This window comes from Pyrus communis, chromosome 14 (assembly GCF_041283825.1).
Source record: "Pyrus communis isolate YQ-2024b chromosome 14, ASM4128382v1, whole genome shotgun sequence".
Classification (NCBI taxonomy): Eukaryota; Viridiplantae; Streptophyta; class Magnoliopsida; order Rosales; family Rosaceae; genus Pyrus; species Pyrus communis.
In genome coordinates, this window is record NC_142578.1 from 23767253 (window position 1) to 23775443 (window position 8191).

At 35.6% G+C, this 8191-nt stretch overlaps 1 pseudogene; it reads left to right on the forward strand.

Annotated features, from left to right (window-relative positions):
* The first annotated feature begins 427 nt into the window (after positions 1-427).
* Positions 428-5610, forward strand: LOC148691438 (uncharacterized; annotated as a pseudogene).
* The last annotated feature ends 2581 nt before the right edge of the window (positions 5611-8191 follow it).

The window sequence follows — 8191 nt, forward strand, 5'->3', positions numbered from 1 at the left end:
TATTATCAAAACATAATGATCTCTACTCTTTTGACATTTTTTGTGAGTACAATTTGTATTCTTTGTTATAAATTCATGAAATTACCATTGTACCCCCATTGCGAAGAATTCATCTCAGCCTCTTTATATAACGCAATAAGGCGAAAACTAAGGCCAGTAAAAAAAAAATCGACCAATATTCAAGTCATTTACCTTGTGTGCGTCGCTGAACTCTCATCATTTATATAATTAAGTTTTGAACTTAATTATTTCAATTTTCTTTAACCATATCGCTCAAATTTTCAGTTCAATCAATCAACGAATGGATTCCATCTATCCTTTTATCTGCAATGGTCATAATCTTTGCCACTTCTGCGCCTCCACTCCATACCTTCTCGCCATGAATCTTCCTCCACACTGTCATCACCACCATCATAGGCTACTAACTATGATTGCTTCCGGTGGCCAGCTCAGTGTAGGGCAAAGGTTTCCCGAACCAACAGGCCCCTCAATGCCGAGGGTCAGGACGCCAATCATTCATCCAGTGGTGGCAGTCCCATCATCACCACCACCGCCATTAAGCCATCTTCCTTTTGCGCATATTGGCCATGCGGTTGCAAGACCTCGACTTATGACTCCAATTGCAAGTGTCCAACCTTCTCTATGTTTTCAAAACCCTAATCATGCCCACCCCAACCCACCACAGCTTCGAAACCCTGCTCCATTTAATGTTGATGCCGTAGCTCCACCTAGGTCTGGCGGAGGGAATGGTGACGATGAGGTTGTTGAGGTGATTAACATTGAGGACTGACATTAAGTTGAAGATGGAAGAGCATAGATCGAGTGAAAGTCGGATGAAGTACTAAATGGGTTTTTTTTTTTTTTTATTTATAATTTTTTAATTTTTGGTGAACAATGGGTCTTTTTTTATTTTAAAGTTTATGTTATATTGAATTAGAGTTGAAATGTCTAGTGGATCATCTAGTTTTTAATTTGTAATTGCTTATGTTTTGGTTTATGGATGAGATTAAGTGTGGTTTATGATGCCTTTGAGGATTTTCTATTTTATGTTTTAAAATGTTATAATAAAATTGGTGCGCGATATTGGTGGTTGTATTAAAGTAATTACATTGGCGGCAATACAAACGTTATATTTAAATTGTTAATTATACAAACCGTTATGTAGTTAGGGAATTGTTATTGGCACTTCAAAAATCTTATTCTACACTTCAAACTTTCTATATTTGAAAAAAAAAAAAACACTTGTGAGAAGTGTAGAATGAGATTTTTGAAGTGTTAATAACACTTCCCTGTAGATACAAATTCGGTTATAATAAATTGGCGCGCAACATTATAGTTATATCGAAAGTTCGTTGCAATATACAATGGCGTGCAGTGACCCTTACATATACATTTTATGTATAATTTAAATTTCCAGTAATGTGAACCCATATATTTAAAAGAAATCACAAATAAAGCCAAATAATAAGACTATATTTTGGAGAGAGAGAAACTTTTTTATTTACTTCATAGAGGAGACAAAATTTATCCATGAGGCAGGTGAATCGTGGTTGTTATCTTCTCACTCATCTTTTTATGAAATTTTTAATTACAAATTTGTCCATTTGTAAAATGACTAATAAGGACCTTAGTTACCCCTTTTTGCATTACTCTTTTTTTTTTTTTTTTTTTATTAATAAAAAAAGAAAAGTTTGGGCGTGATAACTCTCACGCTATGTTTAGATGATTTATCTCCCTTAAACCCTAACTCATCCTTCCCATCTCCTTTCATTCAGAGAAAGCAAAAAGGATGAACTTAGAAGATGATGTTTCTATGGAAAAAATAGATGATTATGTTTCCGTCGAAGAGGTAAAAGATAATTTTATGTGGGTCATCTTGATTTGTCGACATTGTATAATTGAAGCATATCTCTGTGATTTTTTATTTGAATTTGCATTAGGTTAGGGTGCAATTGAAGCATAGCTCTGTGACTTGATTTGTCATCATCTTGATTATGTTTCACGTTTTCCTATGAGAATTACTGGAATTCGTTTTCAGTAGGTTAGGGTAATAATTCTAGTCCTGGTTGTCATAGATCGTCCAACTTCATGTGTTGTCTCTGAAACCTACACAAAAATCCCTTCTTAATTAGTACTATTTTCAACTTGATGTAATGCCCATTTATTTATGTATGGTGGAATTCGCTTGCAGCTGGTAGTTGAATATGGTAATAATTCAGCATCTACACATATGGTGGACTGAACTAGTGAATTTACCATAGATAAGGTAAAATTTGCTTGACTATGCAATTGATTTACTTATGCTCTTGTATGTTTATTCATAATGTGCAATTTTGGTACGTAGTTATTCAAGAGTAGAGAAGAATTAATACAATGGGCTCGACAAGTTGGGAAGATCAATGGTTTTGTTATTGTGACGTTACGATCCGATCAAGGTGGAAAAGATAACATGAGCATTAGACTTACATTCGGTTGTGAAAGGAATGGACAATATGTAAATCGAATTCACAAAAAAGACATAAAGGATGAGGATAGAAGGAATTCTAGAATGAAAAAAATGTGGATGTCTGTTTCAATTAAAAGGTAAAAAGCTAGCAACTGATGATGATTGGATATTGACGGTAGTTATTGGAGTGCATAATCACATAGCAGCATGCCATTTGGAGGGTCATTCATTTGCTGGTAGATTATCGTCTAAAGAGACTTCATTGTTGACTGATCTGTCTAAAAGTTTGGTGCAACCAAAGGAGATTTTGACTACACTAAAATGAAGAGACAAACGAAACGTATCTACATTGAGGAAAATTTATAATGCACGTCAACGCTTGAAGCTTTTGGAGAAAGGTGAGAGGTCCTAAATGCAACAATTGATAAATAAGCTATCTAAGCATAAGTACACTGAGTGGCATAGGAGTTGCCCAAAGACTAATACTATTTTGGACACACCCGACTTGTTTGTAATTGTTACATGCATTTCCACATATTTTGATTATGGATTGTATGTACAAGACTAATAGGTATCGTTTGGGCCTTGAGTATATTGGTAGGACTCATGGATGGTATTGTTATGCTTGATGGTATTGTGACAGATAGATAAATGGCTTTGATGAGGGCCATTGAACTTATATTTGGTCAAGGTTCTAAAAAATACTAGGCGCTAGTCATGCGGTGGGCTGTCGCCTAGCGCCTAGGCGGATTTGTACATTTTAAATAAATTTATAATATAATATATAACTAAGTCCATTTTTACACATGCAAAAATCATACTTGTTGAAAAAAATAAAATACAAAACTTACAAAATAAATATTTGTTATAAAATATAAGTATTGTATAAAACTTTAGAGTTTTTTTAAGACCATAATTATTATTGGGTCTTATTTTGTTTAAAAAATTAAAATTGGGCCTGCTACAAATCTTGAAACAAAGTCCATAAACTTTTAATTAATAAAAAACCTACTAACCTTAGAGAATATAGCCGCACTCGCCCCCACCTTTCTCTCTATCTTATCTGCAAACTGCCGATTTCTCTCTTCAATCTCACTCTCTACAGCGCTATCTTTCTCCCCCCGTCCCTCTTCGCAACGAATCGTCTCTTTCTCCTTCTCTTTCTCTCTCTTTCATTCCCTCCACGTCGGATTTTGTAGGAGATCTGAGGTCTGGGTGCAACTGAAGGTGGAAGGCAATGAGAGAACGGTGACAAGACCACTTAGCACCACCGCCTAGACACCGCCTAGGTCGCCTGGGAGCGCCCAGGTGGGCGCCTAACACATCCCTGTTTTTCTCCCCCGATTGGCACCTAATCGGAGCGGCACCTCACCGACCAACGCCTAGGTGACCGCCTACACCGATTTTTAGAACATTGTATTTGGTACAAGTAAGCATTTATTATGTAGATGGCACATCAATAAGAGTGTGCTAGCCAAGTTCAAAAAATTATATAAGTCCAAGGAAGATTGCGATAGATTTTTGGAGAAATGGAATACAATGGTTGCATCTTCTACTAAAGCCGATTTCATAAGGCAGACAAGACAACTATGCAATGAGTTTAGTAAGTATCAAGATATGCTTCAATATGTGATTGATACTTGGTTGAATCCGTATAAAGAAAGGTTTATTGCAGCATGGATCGATAAATTTATGCACTTTGGGAATACAACCTCAAATAGGTAAGCATTTATCAGTTGTTACTTTATTTTCATTTTCATTTTCTAGTGAGATTGCCAAACCCTTGTTACTTTAACATGGCCGAGTCTTCACATGCCAAATTAAAAAGACATCTTGGAAGTAGCCAAGGAACATTTGAGACATCATAGGAAAGTATACATGCTCTACTTGGGTTGCAATACACTGAAATCAAGGCTTATTTTGAGAAAAGTTTGATAGTGGTGCATCATGATTTTAGACATTCAGATTTCATAGAACTTCGTGGCTTTGTCTCAATTAGTGCACCATATATGATCCTAAATGAGTATGCGTTGTCCAAAATGAGTGGTATTGACTCCGAGGTATGTGGTTATGTTTTACAAGACACTCATGGATTACCATGTGCTCAGATACATGAAAGATGGTCGACCAGTTCCACTTGAGAGCATTGATCCTCATTGGAGGAAACTTGACATGAAGTGTACACCTATAAGAAATGCAGCAAAGTACAGTTATGATGCAGAGATTGAGTTGTTTCATAGGCGTTGGATAGAATTTGATGCAACTACAAGAATGGTCCTTAAAAGGAAACTTATGGAGTTAGTATTACCATAAACTACTTCACTTGTTGAACCATCTGTGACAACCAAGACTAGAGGTAGGCCAAGTAAGAAGACGGATAAATCTACTCGTCGTGATCCGTCATTGTTTGAGATTGTGGAATCTGAGCAACGAAGTTATTCACTTGGTGATCTTTATCCTGAAATGAGTTAAAAACAAAAGAGGCCACCAAAGGAGAAGGTGCATCGCGCTCGTTCAGTTAAGCCAATTGAGTTAACTAATGCATTTCCAGTAGCATTAAGGCCATACATTATTCTTGTGAAAGATGTGGCAACTGATGGACATTGTGGTTTCAGAGCAATTGCACCATTATTGGGTTATAATGAGGATGGATGGGTACAAGTGCGAAATGATTTATTACAAGAGTTAGAGACTTACTCAAGTTGCTACTCCAAGCTATATGGGTCTGAAAATAGGGTCCATGAGTTGAAGCAAGCATTAAGATATTTTGAAACTCATGCAAACATTGATCGGTGGATGACTATGCTAGACATGGGCCATATTATTGCATCATGTTATGGTGTGGTACTTATCCATCTATTGGATGTACAATGTCTTACATTTACCTCTTAGAACAACACCTATACCACTAGCAACAAGTAAGGAGATCGCCATCGGATTCACTAATCATCATTTTGTGCAGGTATGGATATAAGGATTTATTGTAGGAAATTTTTGCAGGTGATCTTATAAGGATTGAATGCATTTACTTTAAGTTTAAGTTATAAATTTCTTGTAGTCTAGTTTAATTAAGTTGTACTTTTATGTAGGTGTTCTTGAAATCTAGTCATCCAATTCCTCCTATAGCGACAAATTGGGAAAGATACTGTGAACCATGTGTTTAGAATGGGCTACTCCGTACATTGCTCGTATACAACTGTTCAAATTCATTGCAGGGTCTACTGTTATAACTAGAGAGATCGTGGAGCTTAACAAAAATTGAAGTTGGTAAGCAGCGCCACCATGCTTATGCGTCGGACAATTCCAGATTATGTTCATACTATATATTTTTTTCTAGTAAACTCTCGCGTTTTGATGTTTTATGTATTTTTCTAACTAAATTGCTCTTGGTTTGTTCCTCAAGGAATATGAATTGGGATTTTTTCTGTCTTGTTTTGCTTTAGAATTCGTGCTGTTTTTTCAAATCAATGTCTACAGTTTAGTGTTTTTTTTTTCTGGAATAATTACTATTATCCCTAGGATTTTGGTTGCCTAAATCAGAACCCACCTCTTTACAACTCCTATCTGCCTTCCCTTAATGAAAATTTAGAAAGCATTCTCCATCATCATCTAGCATAACCTCACATACATGTGTTCATTGCAAAAAAAAATAAAAATAAAAAAAAATAAAAAAATAAAAAACCCAGGGGTTCGGGCTTGAGAGATAGTTTACTTGAGTAAGCTTCTCCATTTTCGATCTCGACCAAATGTGTACATCAGTCTAAAAATTAGAAGACCTCAGTTTTTTTTTTTTTTTTTGGCTTTTAGAAGAGAGTAATATTTTTTTTTTTTTAAGAGAAAATATTATCTCTAATTATATATCTAGGGTCATTTTAGGAATAATAGTGGGTGGGGAAATAAGACAATGGGGTGAGTTTAGCAGCTCTCTATTTTAATTGCCTTTGCATTTACAGTTTTACCTCTCTATGTTTAAAGATGAGTTTCTATTTACTTATTTCTCTCTTTGTTCTTTTTATGAGTAAATTTTGATTTACGCTTTATAAAATATCATGCTTTACTAGATTTACATTTATTGAGATATTCACGAATATGATTTAAGATATGATGTTTGAGCAATTGAGCTTCGATTGAGATATATATTTTGGAAATATTATGTTCATGTTTTATGTGCTTACTTAGCGGTTATTCATATGATCTGCCTATGGACGAATCATATCATTATATGGCTTCGGTCGAGTGATGTAAGGCCTACGGGCGAATGATATTGCCTTCGGGCGAATGAAGATTTATTTCTACCTACAGGCAAATGATATCATTATATGGCTTTGGTTAGGCAATGTAGGGCCTACGGGTGAATGAAACTGCCTTCGGGCGAATGAAGATTTATTTATGCCTTGTGATACCACTACTAAGCATATTATATATGATATATGCTTTATGCAAGGTTTTATGGCATGCTAGGGTTTTTGGAAAACCTATTACTTATTATACTATATGAGTTTTCTAAATTGGGGTTAGTACGTTGAAGAATAACAATTTTAGTATTACTTATATATAAACTTGGTCCATTCATGTTTTGTTTTGTGCCCCCTCAAGACTTAGAATTGAGGCGTACAATCCAAACGTCAAGGCATTCCCGCATCAATATCTTCGAGTTCTCTTGGTGTAGGATCCTTTCCTTTGTTCTTATATTTGTATAAAATTCCTTCTTAAATGTTCTGGATTAGTTGTATGCTCTGAACACATTCCACAACTGCATATTAGTTATAGTTAAATTTACAAGTAGTATTGATGTTCGTTCTTTCTTCATAGTTCTTGTGCATGTTAGTATGGCTTTGTCACATTCGGGGTGTCGGTCAGCACGTGCCTACCCTGGTGTTTGGAGGATATCAGGGTCGGGCATGTCACCATTGAATTACAATTTTTTGCAATCCAACATGCCAAGTTGTGTCAAGTGGACTTAACCTTTTTCAATTTTTTTTTCTTTTTATTTTTTCTGATTAAAAAGTCAGATAAATGTGCACCGTCGAATCTAATAAATCCAATGGCCCACATAAAAAGAAACTGAGTGGGCCTGCAACACATGTCCCACCGACACATTTTGGTTCGTCACTCTCTCCCACTCATGCATAGAGGCCACATGCCTAGCGCAAAAACAAAAAAAAAAAGAAAAAAAGAAAAAAAAATTTTAAATGTGGCTGACGTCAGTTTGAAGTCAAATTCACTCAATCGGTCAAGCGAGTGAGAATGGCCCGATTGCTTAGTCTGGGGGGTTGGGCCCACTGAATAGGCCCATTGATTTAGGGGGGCTGGAGCACTTTTTGTTGGTGTAAGTGGATTGATAACCACCTAATTGCAATGGGGATTGGAAGGCTTGGAGTTGCTCTTAATGACCTTTTACTATAAAAAATATTGGCTCGTATAATCAGCAATGCAAACTGTAATGTATATTGAAGTTTAAGTATAACAGTAAGTTTCACTCCCCTTTAAACTCAATTTTTCTATAACTTAGTATTACGGTCTAGTGATATTCTTTTTCACTTGTAAGTGAGAGGTTTTATATTCGATTCTCGCCAAAGGCGAATTTGAACTATATTATTGCTAGCCTATTGTGAGACTAAGCCCATCCTCTCCCTCTTAATGAAGATAATATCGTTTGTTAAAAAAATAAAAATAAAAACCCTCAATTTTTCTTACGTTCTACCGTCATATTTTTTTCTTACTTTCTACCATCATATTTAGGAT